Source organism: Macadamia integrifolia, unplaced genomic scaffold (genome assembly GCF_013358625.1).
Source record: "Macadamia integrifolia cultivar HAES 741 unplaced genomic scaffold, SCU_Mint_v3 scaffold516, whole genome shotgun sequence".
NCBI classification, from domain to species: Eukaryota; Viridiplantae; Streptophyta; class Magnoliopsida; order Proteales; family Proteaceae; genus Macadamia; species Macadamia integrifolia.
In genome coordinates this window covers 85375-111626 of record NW_024870469.1, presented here as the reverse complement: position 1 = coordinate 111626, position 26252 = coordinate 85375, and the positions used below count along the sequence as shown (strand labels likewise).

At 38.4% G+C, this 26252-nt stretch overlaps 1 long non-coding RNA gene across 3 annotated transcripts; it reads left to right on the top strand.

Annotated features, from left to right (window-relative positions):
- The first annotated feature begins 3964 nt into the window (after window positions 1-3964).
- LOC122069005 lies at window positions 3965-25425 on the top strand. 3 transcript variants are annotated; one of them, XR_006137314.1, is made up of 4 exons: window positions 3965-4217; window positions 4499-4592; window positions 4996-5087; window positions 23343-25425. It is a non-coding gene; the product is annotated as an uncharacterized LOC122069005 (long non-coding RNA). The 3 variants fall into 3 exon arrangements; XR_006137315.1 differs by lacking the exon at window positions 4996-5087; XR_006137313.1 differs by lacking the exon at window positions 23343-25425 and having other exon boundaries at window positions 4996-9204.
- Window positions 25426-26252: the final 827 nt, after the last annotated feature.

Sequence of the window (26252 nt, the reverse complement as noted above, 5' to 3'; positions counted from 1 at the left end):
AAGAGAAGAGAAGAAGAGGGAAATAGAGAAGAAGTTTTTTCCTCTCTTTGTGTGTGTGTGAATGTGAATGTGAATGTGAATGCCATTGTTACTCCATGAAAGTAAAGACAAGGAGAAAAGAAAGAAGAAGAAGAAGAACCTAGAATTTGGTTCTTGTGAGTTGCTTCAAGAAACCCAAGTGCCAACCGAGGTTGAAGCATTGGCGGCACCGAGACAACGTGATTGTGGTCCGCATCAAGTGGAGATCGACATTATTGCATCTCCGACGGTTACTCCTTGCCAAGGTAACCTCACTTTTGCCAAATTTCCATTATTATAAATCATTGTAGGCAAGATGTTTGATAAAATGCCTAAGTGATAGTTGTAGTCTATTTGGGGGAAATTTGCATGTATGAGTGCTTCACTATAGGGCATTGTTATAAGCCCAACTTTATTTTATTGGTGTTCAGTGGGTGCTGGACACAGGGGCTATGTGTTCCTTGGTAGGTACAACTACCTAAACCTATTTGCCGTGGGTGCGGCCTCTCAGATCATTCTGAGAAAACTAGGGTGAAGACCTAGCCATTGTATGTCATTGGTGGAAACTGGGAATGTGTTCCCTTGACTATGGGTGTAGTCATAATTAGTATTGAGTAAATGCTGAGCCCGACAGTGGGCATTACTCCGTGCATGTAGGCAACTGGCCGAAGCACGTATTTCTTGTGTTGTGGATGTGTATGCTCGTATTTGTATTGTGGATTGGAGTGCTTGGCTGCAGAATGGGTGTGTATATCTGGTAGACCTGACCACTTGGTGGTGCAGTGTGGATGTGCATACGACTGTGTATGTATGTGACAGTGATTACCGTGTGAGGTTTATGAGACAGTTCTGGGCAGCAATACAGGTTATGTGAGTAAGTTTCATGCAATAGTAAGAATGGTCAGTAGTATACATAGCAGCTCTGGGCAGCATCAATAGACTGTGCTATTGAAGTGCAAATAGTGATTGCCACATCAGGGGTATAGTTGGAAAGTGAAAAAATATTTGGCACACTGATTCACCCCCCCTCTCAGTGTCAATCGGGACCCAACAAGGTGGTTTAATAATCAAATGAATTGCATAATTTGCATCATGGACTATGTGTTTAATTCCTGTATTCATTTCATTATGGAATATTATTTATGTGAATGCTTGTGCTTGGTTGTGCATGAACCGCACCCCTCACTGAGTAAGTTGGAAGCTCATCCCATGTATATGCCCCTTGTTAGATGATGATGCAGGTACAGTAGTGCCATTGGGTGGTGACTCAACCTCAGCGGGGCCTGACTGTGGCATAGGTGACTGGTGGATGCCAAAAGCTGAAGAGTATGATCAGGATTGTGCCTGTGACTACTGTGCATACACAGCACTATGAGATGCACGATGTATTTTTGGTATTCTAATACTGACCTGGTGATTTTATATTTTTGGGCTTATTATGTATACATTTTGAATTATTGTAATGGAAGAAATTGGTTATATTTATATGATATCACTAGATGTTCCCCATTTTAAATTATGATTCCACTATTATACTTTGATTCCACTGCTATTGGTTTGGTTTGTGTTGTGAGATTGTGTATGTTAAGTTACTACTATCAGAGATCCTGATAGGTTTGTAAGACGGGTGCGCATCTGACTCACACCACCGATATTCCTAATGGGGTGAGTTGGGTTTACTGGAATTGGGGTGTGACATGCTATCTAAGCATGGCTAGGTTTACATGTGAGCATGGAAAAACAGTCAAATTGGGAACAAGGCCCGTAAGATGGCTACTACACTTTATATGGAATGCACAAACTAGTTTAACCATTTCAATTCTTCAAGTTATGAAGGACCTTTAGTGAACCCAACATTTTATTAAGAAGACAAAAGACTAATGCAACTAAGTGTGCTCTAAAGGAAAGATACTGCATATAAAAACCACCCATCTGTATTGTGGCACATTGTAAAGCAAAAATTATGAAGATTTTGTACTCCAAAACAGTTGATTATAAAAAATCATAATTTTTTTGTATGAGTTATTTTTGCCTTTGTTTAACATATTTTAACAAATACATTGACATCATTTCTATTATCTGAGAATTATGTTTACTTGACAAGGTTGTCAAGCCAACTGGTTAAGGAACCTAATTATGTTTCCTTGTTTAATCTTTTGAACTGTAGTTTTACATGATTCTAATGGCACTGCCATGATTAAACACCTGATGGGTGCCTAGTGAGGGAAATAGAACAACATAAACATTATGGTTGTTTAATTTTCACACCAGTGGACAAAATAAGAAGTATGGCCATTTATTTCGAAACATTCTTATATATGAAACCGATATGCCAAAATTCTATACAAGAGGAACATAAATCATAACTTAGGGCTTATGACAATGTTTCAAATACTCACAGCATAAAAAGGAGAATTCTTCAAGGTCATGAACACTCTTTTCTGGTGAATTTCTTCTCTCAATGGCCGAGATAATGAAGTTGCTTCTCCCAATAATATGTATGTATTTATATATATATATATATATATAGAGAGAGAGAGAGAGAGAGAGAGAGAGGATGCGCTAGATGGCCTTTTTTTAAACAATCTTTGGTCACAATCAGGGTGACAAGCACTTTTTTGAGTCTTTAATAGTGAGTTTCTTCACTCAGTATTAGGGAAGATGAGGCTTCTTTGCCAGTGAGAGATGTTACATTGCTCAATAGCAATGACAATGGGCTTTGAAAAGACACCCATGCTTCGACTCATACGCAACACTATTGTTCTTTCTACTTATACCGACCCCCATCTCTCTCACTTCTTCACAATTCACTATTTACAAATCACCATCCTTCTCTCATATCCCTCCCCCTTTCCGCCTTCTCTCTTATATATATTTTCTTAGTGGCTGAGAAATTGGGATCAGCCGATTTGCCACAGATCGATTGGGATGAATCCTGGTATCCGTCGTTTTAAATCGGAATAGTACTGCTAAGAATCCTCTGAATTAGTTGGTTTTAGGGGTGTAAGTTTGGCCCTGACGGCCTGAACATGCCCTAGCCTGCCTTGAGCGCGAACCCTGTTTAACCTAGTTATGAGGGTTTACCCGACCCAACCCTAACAAGGGTTGGGCTGGGCCAAGGTTGATACCTAGGCCCAGCTCGATTTTAACCCTGATCTATTATTGTGTTCAGAATAATGTTCCCCTTCCCCCTAGGCCGGCATCATGTGTTACACAAGCGTCCAGCAAGCTATCTGTATGACTTCAACCCACATCATGTATTACACAAGCCACATACTCTTACCTATTAATCTAAGACGATCAAATGACCAAACTATTTCTCCCATTTTCTTTACATAAGCTGTCTTTGTGTCTTGTTTCATGTATTGTTATGAACTTTAGATACAGTAACAATCATGAAAAATTGAGCCAGAATTAGGCCTGTCTAGCCTCTGAGAGATGTGGTGATGCTAGAAGATTAAAAGGTCTATCTTATAACAAAATTGACCACCTTGCTTACTGCAAATTTATGGATTAAGGGTAGAAAATGGCTAACCATAGTCTCACCATCTCCCACACCCCCCTTTGGTAAGTATAGACTTAAAAAATTTGTGACCTTTTGTAGAAAAAAATAACCAAAAAAACAGAAAAAATACAAGACTAGTTAGGGTCGACCCCGCCCAACCCTGAGCCTTGTAGGGTTGGGCCTGAGCGTGAACCCGACAGGGTTGGGTTGGGCCTGGGTTGAGTTTTGGGACCTAGGGTTAAATTGGAGTCTTAAGAAATCAAGCCCAACCCGGCCTTGTTTCGCCCCTAGTTGGTTTTCAGGTCAAACCGATTCTATGGTTCTTGGGACCAGCAGATTTCAAGTCGATCTGGATCGGTTTGGCAGGGACCGATTCCATCACCGATTCCTGTTCTTTAAAATCCTGAGTCGGAAACTTGGAATTTCTGCATTAATGGTGGACCTAAAGAACACTTCCCTTCCGCAGAGGTCCGTTTCGTCAATAATCTCCTCGAAAGACCTTCCTCCATAAATCCTAAAGAAGCGTCTTCTCTTGCCGCTTGGGCTCTGGTGGTACGATTTTGCAGGGATTGGATTTCTTGGGCTTGAACAGCTAGGACAAGGCATTGGGTCACACATTTGTTTCGACATTTCTGAGGATTCTGAGATCATTGAGGTCGAAAATTTCACCATTATGTGTCTCTGTGATTTCCTGGTGCGTGGCCTCAATTGATTCAGTAGATACGTATTTTAAATTCGGATTGGCTTGCCTCTTCTATATTTCGTTTAGGTACCTCTGAAGAGAGAACAATATCAGAAAATTAGGGATTTTTATATTTCTTCTGGGTTGTATAAAAGGTGCTCATGCACAGCTCCCGTTACATGGTACCAGACGATATTTTTTTTCCCTATTATTAGGTGCTTACTTATGCACCGAGGGAGTTATTTGATTCTGTTGAGTTTTAGTTTGTTGTAAATTGTAATGGTGCTCTCCAGGAATGATGCACCAGCCTCTGGAGTTCCCTCCAAGTAAATTGATTGGCCACTTTGAGAAGTACCAGACCTGTTCCTGAAAGTGCACATGTGAAAGGTAAATCTATTTTGCATCCATACATAGATTAGCTTTGAATTGTGAGAGAGACTTCATCTCTTCATGGTCCAAAGATTGCTTTTCTGCTTGCTGCCTCTGTTGCCCCTGAATTGTAAGGAATGTTGATTTATAGGTTGTAATTACTTTTATTCTTATGGTGGTAACATTTTTTGAATGATGTATAGGTTGTAGTTACTTTGATTCTTATGGTAATAACATTTTTTGAATGGTGTTAAGTTTTGTTCTTTCCACTCCATCATGCTGGTTATGAGTTAATTTTTGCATGCCTTTTGGTTTGCATGCACCTTTTGCTTTTCATCTTTACATTTCTCTTAAGCATGGAATAACTGTATGCCGATTGATGTATCCCACTTATTTGCTAATATGAAAAAAGGTAATGCAGAAGTTATATTGTTAATGGAGACTAACGCTTGTACTGTGGATGTCTTCGTATGGATAAGCTTTATACTGTGGATCCAATTGGGCATTCTAGAGGTTTGGCTTTATCATGGCAGAATTATATTTCTCTTAATTCATTATTCTCCTCAGATAGATTCTTGGATACTTTGTTGACATATGGTGCTCAGAATTTCTACATGAGTTGTGTATGTGGTGATCCCATTATCCAATCAAAAGAAATTTTGGGATAAATTAGTCTCAATCGGTGCATCTAGACATACTGATTGGCTTGTTTATGGGGATTCCAATTCCTTTCTTACTTAGCAAGTGAAGAAAGGTAGAAATTGCACTTGTGATAGGGATAAGGCACAATTTCGTGATATGATACATTCTTGGCAATCATGGTCTTACATTCACTTGGGAGTTATAAGAGGTTAGGTATTGCTAATCTTAAAATCCTGTTGTATAGAGCAAACTATCAAACCATGCATGGAGGGTAACCTTTTCTAATGTTGCTATTTTTTCCAAGCCTGCAATTGGATCTGATCACTAACGTTTACTCATTGATATGGATGGGGGAAGATTCAATGGTAGACGTCCCTTCGGTTGAGTCCATTTTGTTTCATCATCTAGATTGTAGGTTAATTGCTACTACCACTTGGTCCCATTCATCAGAAAACACAACTGCATCTATTTTTCAAGATAAATTTACAAAATGTATTATATCTGACAGAACAAGGGGTTTGTGGAAATAGACATCTCTAAATTAGATCTTTGATGTATAAAATTTAGAGTTTACGGAGGATTCCTATGTCTGATCATATCAAATTCCAAATTGAGACTCTTACCACTTTATATGAATGAAGAATTGGACTTAGAGGAGGAATTGTGAAAGCAGCAGAAGTCTCGTATTACATGGTTGTAGGAGGATGATAAGAACACCAAGTTCTTCCATGCCACTACATTGCAAAGGAGATAACAAAGTATCCTCAAACTCAAATTATCTAAGGGGAATTGGTCTCAAACAATGGATGAAGTTTATTAGGAGTTATTGTCACATTTTGATATGACATTTCGGTCTGAAGGTGTTGATGATATATCTTTCAAATCTGTACTTACTGCAGTTCCTACAGTGGTTTCATTAGAAACAAATCCTATGTTACGTCTTCTCACCATCAATTACGGAGATGCCCGATGCACTATTTGCTTTGAGTCCACTTAAGTTCCCAGGACTGGATGGATTCCCTCTTGCTTTTTTTCCTCAGAGTTATTATGGTTTGATTAAAGTAGATTTATTTGCTTTTGTTTCTAAGTTCTTTGAGAAGGGCATGCTTAATCTACTTTGAATGACACTCTTATATGTCTTATACCAAACACCCCAACCCGGAGACTACAGATCAATTTTGACCGATTGTTTTGTGTACATGGTTTTTAAAGTTATCACAAAAATCATGGCATTGAGATTGAAATTGGATTTGGATGAGATTACCTCCTCATATCAATCAGCTTTTTGTTCCTAATAGAATCATCTCTCACAAAATATTCATTTCTCTTAAGTTATTTCTGTTAGAATATGTTTAAGTGTGCTGCCGGGGCACAATAGGGTTTTCCCCCCTCCACTGACCCAATTTAGTGTGGGCCGGCTAGATGGGGGGACATACTTGTAATTTCAGTTCTTATAAATAAGATGGCTTGTGTGATCAGTTAGATCATTCAAGCATTCTCTCCATTCATTCTGTTAACATGGTATCAGAGCTTTTTTTAATCTAGGGTTTTCAGCCTCCCTTCTTCTCCTCTTCCCAAAATCGCGAGCCCCATTCTCTCTCATCTTCCATCTTCTTCATAAGCCTCCATCTTCTCCCACCTTTGCTTTCCTAATTACCTATAGGACAGCCCTAATAGGTGATTCTATGAATCTAGCTGATGTCCTACACATTACATTAATGTTTTAAACCAAAAACCCTTACAAGAATCAATTAGGGTTCTTCCCCTCTCTGCGATTTTTGATTCTTCCTTTCTTGGAGTTTGTTTCTTCCTACTTTTAAGAACAAATCTCCACCTATTGATGATCAAGTACAACACCCTGGAAGGACTCATCACTGTTTGCAAGATTGATATCTATCTTCACCTGTGATTTCCCAAAAATTAGATTAGAGTTTTTTCTCCCAAAACCCTGGTTCCATCGATTTTTAGGTTCCCTCCCTTAGAATCAATTGAGATTTGGAGGAAAACTTCCTCAACTCTACAGAGGAGTTCGACCAACCTTGTGGCTCTAGCTGCGAAGGTTGTGTATGTGACCCTCTTTGAAGATTTTAAGGTTTTTTGCTAAAACCCTAATTGGGCCATTTCATCAGTTCTTCATTAGAATCAGATAAAACTTGGAGGAGTGCTTCACTGCCCTTACTGGGAAATTCAATCCAAGTATAGGTCGTTTCTGACGGCTGTTTCTGAAGATCTAGTATTTCTCCCACTTATTGTCGACTTCTTCCTAATATCATCATGTCTGGAGTAACTATTATATCTACTGCTATCTCAGACTCTGATGGGCAAGGTCGCAATGAATATATCACATTTGGTGCTTGCTCTGTGAAATTGGAGGGAACTAATTACCTCATCTGGTCTGAAACCACTTATCTTATGATTGCTGGCAGATGTCTCATTGGTCACATCACAGGAAAATCAAAGAAACTCTCTGAGGAGAGTACCCCTCAGGACAAATGGATCACCAATGACTCTCTGGTAATGGCTTTTTCTAATCAACTCTAGACATCATTCTATTTCTAGAGGAGTCTTGTTGTTAGAAACTGCTTCTCAGATTTGGGTTGCTGCCAAAGAATCCTATGGACAAATAGGAAATGATGCTCAAATATTTGACCTTCGCAAGAATGTGCGAACCACTACTCAACATGACCTCTCTGTGTCCAAATATTGTGTTGAATTCAAACTTTGTGGACTATTATTCCTCCAGTGCTGAAGATATTGCTCCTTATACAAAATATGTGGACAAAATTAGGGTGTATGATTTTTTGGATGGTTTGAATGTTGAGTATGATCAGATTCGTATCTAGGTACTTGGTAGATCTCCCTTCTCTACTCTGAGTAGTCCTTTGCCCTGGTTCATACGGAGGAGTGTCGTCGTAATTCTATACTTCACACTCCCCCTACTGAGAAATCAGCCCTATAGACTGGTTCTACTACTTCTGAGGGGGCTGCCCGTACTAGTGACATTGCCAAGGAGATAGTGAAATGTGAACGCTGCAACAAAGATAGTGAAATGTGAACGCTGCAACAAACTATACCATACCAAAACAACATGTGGAATCTTCATGGGAAACCAGTTGATTTTGAAGCTAAGTGTGCTCGTGGTAAATCCAAGAACGAGGTCCATTATGCTGAAATTGTTGAGAAACCATCTACAACTGATATTGGTCTCTCCCAAGAGGAGCTTCAGGCTTCCAATTTATCAGCACCTGCCAATTCTGTCCCTTCAGGTTCCAACTTTGCTCTTTCAGGTATCTTTTTTGATGGGCATTGCGCATCGGTAGTCTCCAGTCTTTAGATCATTGACACCAGTGCCATTGATCATATAACTGGTTCTTCCAACCTTTTCCACCAGTATTCACCCACCTCAGACAGAGAAAAAGTGAGGGACACAGATGGCACCCTATCTTTTGTCTCTGGAAAGGTTTCCATTCAGTGTTCTACTTCTCTCACTTTAAATTTAGTTTACATAGCCCTAATTTTACTACTAATTTGCTATCTATTAGTAGCCTTACTAGGGACTTGAACGGTCAAGTAACCTTTTTTCCTTCCCACTGCATTTTTCAAGATCTGGCAGCAGGGAAGACGATTGGATGTGGTAAGGTGCAGAGTGGTCTCTATTTGCTTGATGATGGTTGTCTTCCTATAGCTGCGGTTTTCACTACTCCTCATTAGCAACACTCCGTTTCTAGGGTTCCGACAGCAGCAAAAAAGAAAAAAAAATAAAAAAAAGAGAAGATCCTTCGAAACCCTTCCCTGTTTTAGGGTTCTGTCGAGTGAAAAAAAGAAAAGAAAAAGAAAGAACAACACAACAGAGAGAAAGAAGGACAGAAGAAGCAAGGAGATAAAATTATTGAAGGAGAAGAAGCCATACCCAAAACTTCTTCTCAGTTGACCCTTCTCTAGGGTTCCGCCAGCAAAAAAAAAAAAAAAAAGAAAGGAGGAAGTAGCAGAAAAGAGGAGAAAACAGAAGACAGAAGAAGACGAGAAAGAAGAAGCAGAAGAAAGAAGGCAAGGCGAGAAGAGAGAACAAAACAGAAAGCAAAAGAAAAAAAGAAAAAAAGAAAAGAAGAAGAGGAGAAGCAAGAGACAAGATCAAACCAAAAGAAAAAAGAGAGGAATCGTACCTGGTTTTGGACCCCCTCCTTCGACGTCGTCGGCTCTCCTTCCTTGCCTCCGCTGGTTCGCTTGGTGATAGAGCATAGATCCCTCCTTTGTCGGTAAAAACCACCCAACGATCCCCCCTTCATCTCCTTCCCTTATTACTTTTTTATTTCTTAAAATACCCCTCCTTTCTTCCATTATCCCTTTTGTCCTATTTTTTTGTCTCTTCCAAGAATACCCTTAAGAGCATACGTGATGTTATTCCTTTGTGACTTAAACTGAATTTCAGTATTTACAGTTCTACCATCTCTGAAAAAAAAAAAACCAATGGATCTAGATCTTTTATTAGATATTCGTCAGCAAATGCAACTGGTTTGAGAGAGGCTCAATAAGATGCAACAACACTGCAAGGACATCAAAGACCTAACATTGGTCACATCTGGTTGTATACATTCTACCTTTAACTATGTGATCTTAGTTGTCGAGCAACAGATAGACGAACCAGAAGATGAATCACCAGTGGTAGAAGATGAGATGGCCTCATTGGAAGTTGAAGATCAACTTGTGGAAAACTTTAAATTAGTTGATCTCTCCAGTGAATTGATCGATTTTATTTTCCCGAGTCACTACTTCATTAATGAACTTCGCGTCGTGGATTTCATAGCATTCGATCATGGTCTTGATGGTGACTTTATACATGCAAGGATAAATACTGATCGATTGGTGTTGATTCTCCCGTTCTACAAAACTCGTGGGCGAGTTTTTCTCAACATCGGGGGAATTGATGCAGATAAGCACCATGGAGCAGTCCATACCCATCTGGGTTTCCGGATAGGGATGAACCAAATCTATATTGGTTTTGGGTCTAGTAGGATTTTAGAAATTTACTTTATTTAGGAAGATTGTCTTTGATTTTATTTTATTCACTTTATTTTAGCAAGTTAGGTACACGTAGGTTTTGGAGAGTCGATTTGTAATTTGTTTCCTAGTTTATAGTAGTTTCTTATTTTAGTTGAGTTTCTATTTTATGTCTTTTATTTTCCTTTAAATTGGTTGTAACCAATAGACAAGTGAGATTGAAGAATGAAGTTATGAGTTGATATTGTGGTGTGTGCCTGCGGGCTGAGTGTGCCATTCTTCTCCCCCCTCTTTCTTAGTGCAACTTCTCCCTCTCCTTTGCAACTTTGAGACCCCTCTCAGGGATTTCTTCCCTATCCCTACCGGCCCTCCATCACTTTGATCGTCACTAATGACATTGTCGTTTAGGACATCCTCCCCTTGGAACATTATCTCTTTTATTTCCGCACTTGGTTAAACAATGTAATAAGGATGATTTTTTTTTCTTTGTGAAGCTTGTATTCTAGCTAAACAAACTTGTTCCAGTTATTTTCCATTAAATAAAAGAAGTTCTGCACTTTTTCATTTGGTTCACTCTGATGTGTGGGGTCCGTCTCGTAACACATTTATTTGTGGAAAAAATCGGTTTGTGTCTTTAATTGATTGTCACTCTAGCACAATGTGGGTGTATATCGTGCTATTATATAAGTGCATGTACTCATGTTTCGTGGCTAATCTTTTCTTCGACCACTTTACCCTTCTTGTTCTTCTTGTTTATTTAAATTTTTTAACTTTAATCTTTCTTATTTTGCTTTTTTTTTTTTTTTGGTACCCTTTGTTTTTTTTAATTAAATATTAGTTTCTTTAATTTCACTTAAAAATATTTTTTAGATTCTCTCCTCAATTGCTTTCCTAATTTCGTTTAATTCTTTTTTAAACAAATATATTCTTTATTCGTCTCACATCCTCCACTCTCATCCCTTCCTCACAATGTATTTCATCTATATATTTACACTACAAGAAGAAAAATCTATATTTTCTAGATTCTCTCTCCTCAATTGCTTTTCTAATTTTGTTTCGCTCTTTCGTTTTTTAATGAAACTAATTTCGTTTGGTTTCTTTATCAATATTTAGTCTTTTATTCCTTTCCAAATTTAAAATGTGAGATTTTATTTCTAGAGGAAATTTCACTCCCCACCCCTAAATGTTTCATCTATTACACTTAGACCCCCTGTGAAGTTTATTATTACAAACGTACCCTGTGGTGTTAACACCTTTAGAATAAAATGTTAAATGTCCTTTTTACCCCCATCCCTTTGTGTAAATATTAGGGAACAAACCTGAATAATTCTGATTCATTCGAACGAGCCGTTGGAGGAAGAATCAGCCCAGCGGTGTTCCCTCTTTCACACTGCACACCCCCCCACCCCAAAACACGAAGCACCTCATTCAGGTAAGTAGCAAGTAGATTTCAGAAATGATAGACAGCATAATCACTTGAATGAGCTCAAAAATGACAACGCAAAAGCAGTACAGACTCATTGAAAGCTGCTGTCATTAGTTCTTCTAATTCACCTTTGATTCAACCTGACTTTCACAAAACCGATTCCCTGTATACCACTTAGACTATCACAAATCATGAAAACGAAAATGTGACTTTTTCAATCACATGCCCATCCATTCAACCTACAGTTCAAAACATCAAATGAAAAAAAAGTCTTTTACTGTAGGGAACCGATATCCAAAGTCCAAAGATCTGGCCAAATTCTATAAACAACGTTATACCACCAAATTGAATCGCTGCCTAATTTCCTTTTTCTCTTTCCTTCCATCGGTTGCTTCCTTAATTATTGGAGGTACCAGAATCAGCATCATCACACCGTGATTACATTCATATATCATTTGACATTTTGACGCTCGATGTCTTTTTGGTAGAAATTCCAAAGGAAAGTTTAAGAATAATTTATCCACAGTTCATCTTCCAATTATAACTATCATAGCTCAGAAAACACAGAAATCCTCCATAAACCCAGAACCGTAGCAAATGTATCAACAGCATTCTGATCTCACATTCCACAAATAAATTAATGAGATCAAAAGAAAATCTGAGGTTAGAGTTGCTGCATCTCAGAAAGAGATACCAAATCGTACCTGGAAGTGCTTGGATCTTCGGTACTGAGTGGTGTATAAGACCGATTCGGATGCAGAAGCGAAGTGCTGACCAATTCGATTACGGGACCAGACGAGGCTTGAGAAGAAGGCTATTGAGAAGAAATCGGCGATCGACACTCCTCAGAGAATCTCTGAACTTTCTATACAGAGGACTTCGATTCCTTGTTGCCATTGCGAAACCTAAATCGAAATCGAAAATCCACGAAGAGAATTCAAAAGTTTAAAACCCTAAATCCCAATCGGTTAATGGTTTCCTCATGGAAGAAGATGACACTAAGGGTTGAGGGCAATTAGGTCATTTCCATTGGACTAAGGGTATTTTGGGGTTTAAAGCAATTTTGTACAACATGATTCATCACTTAACGGTTTCTCACTCACGGTTAGGGTACGATTGATAGAATCTACAACTTAGAAGGGAAAAATTTGTAATTATAAACTTCGTAGGGGAGGGTAGTGTAATAGATGAAACATTTAGGGGAGGGGAGTGAAATTTCCTCTTATTTCTATAATCCCCTCTCTCTCTCTCTCAATTGACTCTCCTCCTTCCTCCTTCTTCTTTATCAATAATAAATCTTTTATTTCTTTTACAAATTTAAGATATGAGATCTCCGTTCTATAATCATTCTCTCTCTCTCGATTGACTCTCCTCCTTCTCTCTTTCACTCTCACAGAAGAATATTCATGGAGATCAATGATCATGACACTAGGAGATCCAGAGGGTTTAGCTTTCCTACTCTTTCTCAGAGTCTCTATGTGGTACTGCAAACATGGTGTCTCTGGACAGTGGACACTGATATTAACATGGTTCCTTTTAATGAGGGTTCGAGTGACGCTGCCCCTTTTTCTTCAACCAAGAAGCTCAAACGGTTCAAAGAGTAAGAAGTGGAATGCCGTCACTCTCAGAAATATCTCTCCCTTTTCTTTTTTCTTCTTTGTTTTATTTCTCTCTCTCTCTTTCACATACAGACGCAAAAATCCACATACTTTTGCTTCACATGTTATCTATTTTTGCACTTTATGTAAATTTTAATCACATGATCCCTTCCGTTCTCTCTCTCTCTCTCTCTCTTACGCACACACACACACACAGAGACAAATCCACATACTTTTTTCGTCCCACGTGCATTTGCATATATATATATATATATATTTGTAAGAACGTGGGTGTGTATGATGCAACACAAAAGTGAGGTGTTCAATTGTTTTCAATGCTTCCACAAGATGATTCAGACTTAGTTCAATGCTACTCTGAAGATTCTTTGTAGTGATGTGGCACTAAATATATGGAGGGTTTGTTTCAGCTTTACCTTGCTGAGCATGGGATCCTTCATCAGACTAGTTGTGTTGGCACTCTTGCTTAGAATTCTGTGGCTGAACACAACAACAAACTCTTACTGGACATTGGTCATGTAATGATGTTTAGACAGGTTCTTTCTCAATATTGGAGTGATGCTCTCTTGACTACTGCCTACTTGATCAACCACATGCTACTCGGGTGCTTGATTCTTGTACTCCCGTTGCTATTCTTTACGGGGACAACTCCTTTCTGGTTCCTCCGAAGACTTTTGTGTGCTTGCTATGCTATAGATCACCACTCACCAGGAAAATTGAAACCTCGTAGCATCAAATGTATCATTCTGGGTTATTCTCCTACTCAGAGAGGATGTAAGTGTTACCATCCTACTAGGCGTACCATAGTCATCATGGATGCTGTGCTTCATGAATCTGTTGGCTATGATTCCTCACCATCTCTTCAGGGGGAGTCTGGTATTGACAGTGAAGAGCTAACTCTGAATCTACTTTCACCTCCACTGTATCTTCCATCTCCGACAGAGAGTAAGGGGACAAAGACTATTGATGTTCCAACTCAGGGGGAGATTGAGACCACTATTGCTGCCCAGGGGGAGTTAACTCCCATTCAACGTACTATTGGTGAATTCCAAAGACAAATTGATGATTCAACTCTTCAAGTCTACAACACCTTTACATAGCCTCTCGCCAGCCTTGGATCTAGAGCCAATGAAGCCTATTATGTCAAGTATAATTCCTTCTTCTGACCAACCTATTACTTTTAGAAGAGATACTAGGACTTGCACTCAACACTTTTATATCCATGTTGTTTCATATTATTCCCTTTCTCCCTCTTATTGTGCTTTTACGTCTTCTCTTTCTTCTGTTCGAGTTCCCAAGAATTGGCAGGAAGCTCTTGTAGATGGACAATGGAAGGCCATAATGGTGGAAGAAATGGATGCTCTAAAAAAGAATGCTACATGAGAGCTTGTGAATCTTCCTCCTGAAAAAAAACCAGCCGGTAATAAGTGGGTGTTTGTGGTGAAGCAGAATTTAGACACTGTAGACTAGTACAAGACAAGACTTGTAACTAAAGGATTCACTTAGACATATGAAATTGACTACCAAGAGACATTTGCACCAGTTGCCAAATTGACCTCTGTGCAAGTGTTGTTCTCTTATGCTGTGAACCTAGGATGGGATCTCTAACAACTTGATGTCAAGAATGCTTTCCTCCATGAAGAACTCGATGAGGAAGTATATATGAATATTCCACCAGGTTTCTCCATTAAGGGAACTCAGGGCAAGGTCTCTAAGTTGAAGTGTGCTCTTTATGGTTCAAGACCCTAAAGTGTGGTTTGGGAGATTTCACAAGGCGATGACATCTGTGGGGTATAAGCAGAGTAATGCTGACCATACATTGTTCATAAAGAGGTATGGTGATAAAATTATTATTCTCATCGTCTATGTGGATGACATTGTGGTGACAGAGAATGACAGTGTTGAGATTAGTTGCCTCAAGAACTTTCTTGGTCAAGATTTTGAGATAAAAGATCTTGGAAAACTAAGGTACTTTCTTGGGATTGAAGTTGCTCGGTCTTCTAAAGGCATCTTTTTATCCCAGAAGAAGTACATCCTTGATCTGTTGTCAGAGACTGATTTATTGGGTTGTTGTTCCTCTGATACACCTATTGAAGCTAGTACATGACTAAAGGAAAATGAGGGTGAATCTGCTGACAAAGGGCATTACCAACGGTTGGTAGGTAAATTGATCTATCTCTCCCATACTCGCCCTGATATTACTGTGGCTGTCAGTCGGTGAGTCAGTTTATGCATGATCCGTGTTCCTCCCATATGGAAGCAGTCCTATGTATCTTGAGATACTTGAAGTCTGCTCTAGGAAAGGTGATTCTTTCATCTCCTCATAATCATCTCAAAGTTGAAGCTTATACAGATGCTGATTGAGCTGAATCTCCTAAGAGACAGTCTGTCTTGGTTGTTGTACCTTTGTGTGTGGGAATTTTATCACTTGTTGCAGCAAGAAGCAAAATATGGTGGCTAGATCTAGTGCTAAAGCAAAGTTTCATGCTATAGCACAAGGGATTTGTGAGTTGTGGTTATGCACTCTCTCAGATGATATTGGTGTGCCTGTTCATCTTCCTGTGATGCTCTACTATGATAACAAGGTTGCTATCAATATTGCTTATACAGCATGACGGTACCAAACATGTGGAGATTGACACACTTCATCAAAGAGAAGCTGGATGCTGGCTTGATTTGTGTTCCCTTTGTGAAGTTTGAAATCACTTAGTTGATATATTCACTAAGGGTTTAGTTGGGAAGATGTTTCATTCTTTTTTAGTCAAGTTGGGCATGTGCGCCAATTTGAGGAGGAGTGTCAGAATATGTTTAAGTGTGCCGCAAGGGAAAAATTGGGTCCCCCCCCCCTCCACCGACCCAATTTAGTGTGGGGCAGCTGGATGGGGGGGCATACTTGTAATTTCAGTTCTTTTTGCTTAGTATAAATAAGGTGGCTTGTGTGATCAGTTAGATCATTCAAGCATTCTCCCCATTCATGTTATTAACAATTTCACTATATTAAAAATAGAAGAAAGCATAAAAGGCAGTTTTTGTGGCTCTTAAGCTTGCCATGAAAAAAGCGTATGATTGCTTGGAATGGAATTTGTTGATAAGATGTTATTTAATTTGGGCACTTCAATGATCATTAAGTTTGACTTGTTATGTCTTGTATTAGATCTGTCTTTTATCAATTGCTTATGATGGGGTTGCTCATGGCACAAATGTTCCATCTAGAGGGACCCGTCAAGGTGATCCTCTCTTTTCTTCTTTGTCTATACTCTGTTCTCATGCTTTGAGTTGTAAGCTTATGAAGTTGGAACATGAAGGCAGTATCCATGGAATTAACATCCGGAACCATGCTCCACCTATTACTCGTCTACTTTTTGCAAATGATAGTCTTCTGTTTTCAGAGGTAAATGATACAAAAGTCGGTATGACTCCAAATGCACATCCAAAAATTAAGAGGTGGTTCTCTCGGATTCTTAAGATCCTTATGGATTAGGACCAAAGAAGTATCTTGGTCTTCCAATGAATTTGGGATTTCCAAGGCAATTATTATTCAATGATGTTCCGGTTTAAATTGACCAAAGGTTTGATTAGAGGAAGTATCTTGGTCATACAAGTAAGTTACTGAAAAGTGTGGTGTCGTCCATTCCAAACTATGCTTCTATGCATTTCAAGCTTCCACATCATTCTCACCTTCAGAGGGCAACGGAAAATTTCTTTCGGGGTGACAATGCGGGGAATCCCAAAATACATTGGATCTTATGGAAGTAGTTATGTCACTCAAAAGGAGAAAGGAGGATTTGGTTTCCAAGATCCCTCTCTTCAAAATAATGCTTTGCTTTCTAAAGTAGCTTGGAGATTATGGCATAAGCCTGAATCCATGTTGGTTCAGTTTCTTAAGGAAATTTATTACCCTCATTCCTCTTTCTTGTTGGCTACTACATTTTGTCAGCCAAGTTGGGCTTGGAGAAGTATTATTGAGGGTAAGAATGTTTTAAAAGATGGTCTTCTTTAGCGTGTTGGGTACGGTGATCATATTAATTTCTGTCAAGACAATTGGATCCTTACCATGCTTGGATTTTCGACTAAAGTTGCACACATCAGTTGGTACTAACTACAATTTGGTGTCACGGCTAATTGATCATGAAACTTGAATACGGCGGATTGATGTTGTAAGGGATCTCTTCATCTCTTCATATGTGGCTAAAATTATGAAGATTAAATTATCTTTATTTCTCGGTGAGGATAAGATAGAATGGGGTGTGGCAAAAAACTGAATTTTTTCCGTTATAAGCTCCTACCATCTTCTCTTAAACCAACTTGCGTTCAAAAGGAGAGTGAAGCATCCTAATCAACAAGGATTTCTTAGAGGTAAATACCATATTGTGTATGGAAGCCTATTTGGAATTGTCATACTTGTCTCGAAATCCAACGATTTATGTGGCGATCTTGTGTCTCTGGTTTGACAACTTCTACTAATCTCCGTAGAAGAAATGTTCTTGTTAATCCACAATGTGTCAGATGTGGTGGACAAGAAAAAATCTCTCATATTTTATTGGGATGCCCTTTTGCTTGATGTGTTTGAAGTCATACTAGGATCCAAACCTAGCCTTTGCATGTCGTTCCTTACTAGCTCATCAATGGTCATTTTAGGCCTGCCCCTAGCTCTTCTACCTCCTTCCAACTGAATCTGATCACTACTCCATATTGGAGCCTCCCAAGGCCACCGTTGAACATGGCCATACCACCTTAAGCGGCATTCTTGGAGCTTATCCTAAATCGGGGCCACTCCCAAATCAGCTCTTACTGTATCATCCATCACTCTTTCTCCTAGTTTTGTTGCACATCCATCTCGACATCCTCATCTCTGTTACACTTAGTTTATCTATGTTATGCTTCTTGACTGCCTAACACTCCGCCCCATACAATATAGTCGGAACACTTCTCAACACTTCTCTAAACTATATAGTTCCCAAAAATCTTAAACCATGTATCATCTATTGGCTACACAATACTCAGTTTATCTATGTTATGCTTCTTGACGGCCCATCACTCCGCCCCATATAGCATAGTTGGAACTCTTCTTAACACTTCTCTAAACTATATAGTTCCCAAAAATCTTAAACCATGTATCATATATTGGCTACACAGTTGGAACAATTTTACAGTGTATACGAAATCTCACAGCCGCATGATTAAGTTTCATTGACATTTTATATGTTGGTTCTTGTGGTTATCAATGAATGACCTTATCTCTGGCCCCCATCTATGGACTCCAGTGTAGCATCTAGAGCCTTTTAGGAATATTGTAATGCTTTGGGTTCCTTTCTTTCTATAGGAACTACAAGTAATACTACGATTCATTCAGGGATGGTAGAAAACTGGGAGCCTCCATTGGTTTGTTTTGTTAAGATTAATTGCGATGCGAGTAAGATTATTGATACAAATAAAGATTGTCTTGGATACAATTGGGACATCCTTTGTTTGTAATCTCTTCTCTATAAAAAAAATTGAGGCTTCAATAATTGGTGAATCTTTAGTGATTCGAGAGGCTTTGTTAGAATCAATTTCTAAAGGACATGAGTAGGTGGTTATTGAATCTGATAATAAGGATGTCAGTGCCTATCTACAAACCAACAAAGTCAACTCACCACTATCTGTTTGTTCTATCCTTGAGAATATTAGTTTCCGATCTACTTCTTTTGTTTCATGAATGTTCACTTTTGTCCTAAGGGAGATTAACAGCTTGGTTGACTCCCTGGCAAGGAGGGCTCTGTTGGTGACGTGTATGATGGTCTAGCCCTTAATTATATATATATATATATATATATTGGTAGAAGTAGAACTTTATTGAAAGTTAAATGTGAAAAGCTTATGGTATAAGGATTATACATATCCTGAAACCATATGGATTGGATAAGGGCTAAACTGTCGTACACGTCACTGACAGGGTCCTCCTTGCTAGGGAGTTAGCCAAGCTATTAATCTTCCTTGAAATGAAAGTGAAAATACATGATTCAAAGTTAGATAAAGAGAAAATAATATCCAAAAAAAATTGAACAAATAGGTAAAGGTGGGTTATTGTTGTTGCGTTGAAGATAGGCAACAACATCCTAATTGTCAGATTCAAACAGTAATTTCATTCATGTCCTATAGAGATTGCCTCTAACAGTCTTCCCAAATCATCATAGCTTCACCAATGAACTGTGTCTCAAAAGTTGTCTGAGAGATAGACAACAACATCCTAATTGTCAGATTTAACAATAATTCATGCATGTCCTTTAGAGATTGCCTCTAACATTTCTTCCCAAATCACCATAGCTTCAGCAATGAACAATGTCTCAAAAGTTTCCTGAGAAGCGATGACAAGCAAAGAATGTCCCAAATGATCTTTGGTAATGAAACCAAACCCACCTTTATTAGTATCAAGAACTTTACTCGCATCACAATTGATCTTGATATAAGAAACTGGTGGGACCTCCCAGTTTCACACCCTCCATGATTGAACATTTATATTGTAAATGGTTGCTGGATAGAGAGAGATACATTTAAAGCATTCCAATATTCCTGAAACACTCCATATGATGAATGAATCACCACCTCTGAAATGCTTCATATTGCCATTTCTTGCTAACCATAGGAGCCAACATATAAAATTAAGAAGTGTGCAAACTATGTCTATTATATGGTCTATGTTTTCAAGATTTAGTTTTTATAAAATAGTGTTATGTTTTATGTAAGGAATGAAATATTGCAGCAAAGTCAGAATTTCTTTTACATGTAGTGCTTGAGCCCTGAGTTAAATCTCTTTGCATGTATGTTTTTAAATTTAAGAAAAAAAAAATATAATGTTAACCAACCTAACACCGAGTGGTTAATGAAGTGAGTCGACTACTTGGATTGTTTTAAAGAGATGATTTTTCAACCAATCAAAGTAATGATATGCATATTTGTCACGACGCCAAGGTGAACCAAGGCAGTGGAGGGTTGTCTGAGCGCTTAGGCGAGAAGGCACCAGCCTTAAGGCGAACAAGGCGACCAAGTGTTATTTTTTATTTTTCCTATTTTCTAACACTATTTAGTAAGCTATATATACCTTATATCATAAAAAATCAAGATTAAGCAACATCAAGTCATTAAAAATCAACATTTAGCTATATTAAATTATAAAAAAATTAACATTAAGTCATATTAAGTTATAAAAAATCAACATTTAGAGAAATGCTCTTGTTCTATAATAAGTTTGACTGGTCAAATGATTTATTTTTACATGAGACTTTTTGTATTAGTTAAAATATAAAACCAGCTTTCCAACAAGTCTAAGATTACTTAAATCTGAGTTGTAATGATAAAGTTATGCTCCGGTCAAACTTAGTTTTAAGTGCGCGAATGCTGTTAAAATCGCCTGAATGAAAATAATTTTATGGATATCAAAACAAAAGATTATTTTACCGGACTTTTGGTTTTTACCAATGTTTTAACATGATAGAATTTATAAAATTTTCATAATTGAGAAAAACCTTAGCGTTTAAAAGTTGAAAATCACCCCTATAACCAAAATCCAGTTTTTGTTCTTGGACTGGGGGGTTGACTTTTTATCCTTTTGGAATTTGATTTTTAAACTATTTTTATTGGATTCAAATAGGGGGTATTTGCTTATTTATGAATAATATCCTAAGTAAAAAAACATTTACTTAAATGATATTTGGCATAAATAAGTGTCAAAACACAAGGCGACATGCAGTGCAACAAGGCGACTGTCGCCTAGGCGATGCCTTGACAACTATGATATTGATATATATATATATATATATATATATTGGATGTACATATATTTCCACCAGAAAATACAAGAAATTCACATCTTCTCAGAGGTTGATCCTTTTGTAAGAACCAAATAGATTACCCTTATCAAATCCCTGGTTCTGTAAAACATTAAGAGATTATTTTGATTAAAGTTTACAATGTGCCAATGACTTCCATTGTTTCAATATTTTGGAGTTACTGTCATTAAAGTATCACTACACAATAATGAAAAGGAAAAAAAAAAAAGTGTAAATAAGTGTGGCTCAGTGAGGACAACTCTTATGAATTCTAATCTCCCTTTCTTCCTGTTCTCTTTTCTATCCTTTTGAGTCTTGTTTAGGGTTCTTTTCTCTGTGTGTGTGGCTTCTTGTTTCTTCCTGGTTGATCATCAATGTGGTTTTCTTTTCCCTTGGAGTTGCAACATTGGATCTTCATCATGTTTGGTGGGTGTGGCTGATGGATTGTTGGTTGTGCTTGTTTTGAGGTGTTCTATTTATAATGCCAACCAATGTTCTGTTTTCCTGAGCCCTTATGCACCTTTGCTGAACTCCTTGATCTGGCTTAATTAGTTTGTTGGGGTTTGGTCATCTGATTACTAAAAATTTCTGGTGTCATTCTTTGTCCTTTGGTCGATCCCCTCCAGTTCTTAAAACTTGCAGTGAGGTGATGAGCTTATTTCGGTGGAACCAATTTAGTTACTTCTGGGCCTTTTTCTACCTCTGCTGTTTGCATTGATCAAGTCTCGGTCATTGGCATTGGTAAAAAGGTGTATTAGCACCTGTTTCTCTTTATTTGGCAGTGTCGCTGTTGATGAGCTTGACTCTTCTGTTGGGATGGCTTCAGTCTGTGTTTCCATCTCTGGTGGCGTTTGCTGAAGTTGAGACAGGTGGTTTTCTGAGCCACTTTTGGCTCTGTTTTGCCTCTATTTATCTGTTTAACGATGGCTTTATCAATGGCTTCTCCGCTTCTAGGTGTGGGGACTTGGGTTTATCAGGGTAGACTTGTTTCTGTGTTTTTTCATTTGTCAGTTCTGGGACTTCCTCTTCCCTTGGTTCATTACTTGATTGCTCCTTCAAGACAAGGGATTCTCAGTTGGAGCTTCGTAAGTAGTGTGTCATGTTCTGATTCCTTGGTGATAGTGGTGTCTACCTGCTTCCCAATTCTGTAGAGCAGAGAATTGATGAAGTGGGCTTGGCGTGCCTTACTATTGAGTTGCTTTTGAAGATGGGGATTTTCTGTTACCATTATTATGGTTTTCTTATTATCCTGGCTACATGTTTGGCCACATTGATGACAATTGTGTAAATCTCAGGCCACTTTTTTTTTTTGAGATAGAAATTGGTTTTACCTTCACTTCATCTCCTTGAGACTTATAAGATCCTTTGCTTTTTTATTGTGTGCTTTGATCGTTTGTTATCTCCTCTAGGGCTTGAGTTGTCTCTCCTTATCCTTTTGATTACTGGGTTTATTGTCTCTGTTGGGTATTTCTTAGTTTTACCTAATCCCTTGTTTTCCTTTTTATGTTTGTGTGGTCGGGCATTTCTGTGGTTTTTTCTTTTATTTCATAAAGATCCTCAGATGGAGCATTAGGAGGCTTCGCTCTCCTTGTTCTAGGAGTGGCTTGAATTTTCACTTCATAACATATAAACCTTATTTTGGTTTCATTTTGAAACTAAGAGTACCAGTATGGATATTAAGTTTCTCCCCAAGTCTGAGATCTTGTCATACTGTTGGTTTTATCCCTGCGGGTGGATTTAGGGTGCTCAGTAGTGGAGTTTGGTGCTTATTGAGTTCTAAAATGGCTATTACTCTGTCTATACTGGCTCTCGCTTCATAGCTTTATTTTGTTTGAATCCCTTTTCAAATGATCTTTTGGTGTCTTAGGGATATATGGACCACCATGACGAATTGACCCTCCTGGACGTATTATCTAGTTTTTAAGATCCTTGCTTGTGCCCTTCTTGTTGACAGGCGACTTCAGTCACATTTTTAGATTCGATGAAAAGATTGGTGGGAGGCGTCCTCATCTTTTTAGTCTAGTTTGCATAGATATTCTTAGTTTAATTTCAGATTTAGGCTTTATCGATCTCCCTTTGTGGACCTCGTTTCACCTGGTCTAACAAACAGTGGCCTCCCTCTGTAGTTAAAGTTCTAGATGGGGCTATGGTTACCTCTGATTGACTGATTTTCTGGCCTAACGCATGTGTCAAAGTTTTGCTAGTTTGGTTTTGATCACAACCCTCTTTTGATATTTATAGTATGTCTCTTTTAAATTACTTTTTCATTTTCAAGCAGCTTGGTTCAAACGCCCACACCCATGCTGGTCTACACAATGGGAGGAGTAAGAAAGCCAGCCAGGCTGGTCAGGAGTAAGAAAGCCAGCCAGCCCAACCAGCCTTTAGGCTGATTGAGCCAGATAGCCTGGCCCACTTTTTGGTCCTATGGTGGCCCATCCTTGCAGCCATGAAACCAGCATAGTAGTCCCCTGTTTAATGCATATTTTACTCCATGTTTTGGTCTTCTAGAAGAGCCTCCATGATGCCATCGATCCAACCTTGCAGCAGCTGTTCGGCAGCTTCAAGATTGGGTCTTGCGATTTCTCCATACAGCTGGTTTTTGTCTTCTTGTATTTGACCAGTTGAACTTCAAGTTGGACTAGTCAAGTATTCTTCTAGATAGTCCTTATGAGTGTCTTTTATGTTTTCTTAGAGTACAAATCAGTTATTAATAGCCAAAAGTTGTTAGTTTCCATTTCATGTTAGTTTCCTAATTGGTTTGTTTCTATTTTGTAAGGATGTGTCCTCTCTATAAAAGAGAGAGATTGCTGTACCAATTTGAGAAATAAGAAGTATTATTGCATTGCAGCCAATGCTTGCTCTAAACTTCGTGAGAGAGGATGATCAACAGTTGAGATAGCTGTGGGTAAGAGCCCCAGGTTAAGATAACCATTATCACACCCACATCTATCCCAACTCCTCTTCTTCTTCTTATTTTCTTCTTTGTTTCAACTTGTGAGAGAATGTTTTGAGTGAATTACAATCAGTTTGAAGCCTCAAGAGTCGTCTACAGTTGAAGATTGAAGACCAGCCAAGGATACCAAAATCAATCTCACTGTCAGGGTTTTGGAGCCTGATCGATATTTCCGGAATCTCTCCAACCCTAAGCCTGATCCAAGAGGCCTTTTGGGGTTTTGTTCCTTGTTCTAGGAGGGACCTTCGACCACAGCAGCAAGGCCTTTGGAGGCCATCTGAAGGAGCCACAGGGTTTCTCCCAAACGACCTGCGAAACCCTAGTCTGCCCAGGTTTGTTTGCTGGATATTGGCTTACCTACTGACTTGCTAGTTGCTACCAGCCCCTTTGGAGGGTTTCTTTAGGAACAATTTCAGCAGCACTCGACCCTTTAGGCTCAACTGAGCCTAGGTCTATGATTTCCAAATTACCTTGGGTTTGAGCCCTATTTTCTAGAGTTCTCTGTTGCTTCCTTGGCTCTATTCTGTGACCAGAGCTGAATTGGTTTTGGAGTTGTAATTTTACGTAAACCAACCTCACATCAAAATATGTTTTTGGCATCTGTCCCTTGGGAAGGAGTTCTTTTTTAAACAATTTAGTGTAGAATCCTTGGAGCCTTCAACGTTTAATCTTAGTCATATAGTTGAGAATCTGAGATTAATAATAATTTGAAATGGTTGCTTGATGAAGATGAGATTTTTTGGAAGCAAAAATCTAGAGTTAATTCTGTCACTGAAGGAGAAAGGAATACCCGTTTCTTCCACTCTTTGGCTAAGTTGCTTCATTGTCATAACCTCGATTCCCTGTATCATAAATAATGATGGTCAGAAAGTATTTGATGCTCCCTTTAAATTTAGGTTGTTTGTTGATCATTTCCAATATTTTTTACACAGCTGGACAACACTTTTCACACATGTATTCCCTCCGAAGTAGAAATTGGGAATGTTGTCTCTTGTATTGGTGCACTAAAATCTCCTGCCCATGATAGTTTTAGCAGTTCTTTGTCAGAATTGATGCGACTGTAATTATGATTGATACCATCTCTTATGTCCATAATTTTTTAGTAATATTGATCTTCCTTTTGGGTTGAATCATACCCTTCTAACTTCAATTCCAAAAAAAAGACAAGGCCATTTTTGTTGAGGACTTTAGCCCTATTATGTTATGTACAGTTTTATATAAATTGCTAAGATCTTAGCTAATAACTTAGCCCTATATTAAATCGTTTTGTTTCCCCTTTCCAAGCAGCTTTTATTAAAGGCAGGCATGGTTTTAAGTATCTCCGATATTGATACGATACCCTCCGATACGTATCTTAAATGTCGTCGGCCGATACGATACACACCGATACGATATATTGAATTTTTTAAATCATTTCGTATCGATATATATCCTACAATACATATTGATATGCATCAATACACCACTAATACACATCGATACAATACGACATGCCTCGATATGACTATGAAAAATATAAAATTGAGGTAAAATGTACGTTTCGGTATGTATTGGTACGTATCGGTGAGTATCGGTATGTATCGATCGGTACGTATCGGTATATATCAGCACGTATCGGTGAGTATCGATATATATATATCGGTACGTATCGGTGAGTATCGATACGTATCGGTGCTACGGTCATATAATGGCCAATATGGGTAATTTTTCAGAAAAAAACGATTTTTTGAAGGGTTTTTGTTCCAAAGTTGTTGTCAGCCATATTTCTCTCTAACTAAAGTGGAAATCAAGGTTGGGAACAAGGATTTTACATTTATGGGACAACTACAAACCTTGAATTCTTAGTACGATACCCTCAATTTAGTGTTTATGCATAATACATGTTATCAATAGCTTTTTTTAACAAATTCTTTATGCAAAAGTGTTTAAAAAAATGTTTTTTATCCATTTATGTGTGTATCTTTAGCATATCTTAGTGTATTTTCGATACGATACGATACCCTCCGATACGTATCTTAATTTTGGCTGACCGATACCGATACTTTAATCCTTGAAGGTAGGTAAATTTCTAACAATATTATTGTGGCTCATGAAAATTTCCTTTTTTTTTTAAACTTTGAGGGGAAAAGGGGGAAAGGGATGGGTAGCTTTCAAGTTAGATATGTCCAAAGCCTATGAGAAGAGAGGGGGGGGGGGGAGAGAGAGAGAGAGAGAGAGAGTCTACATTACAAGGGT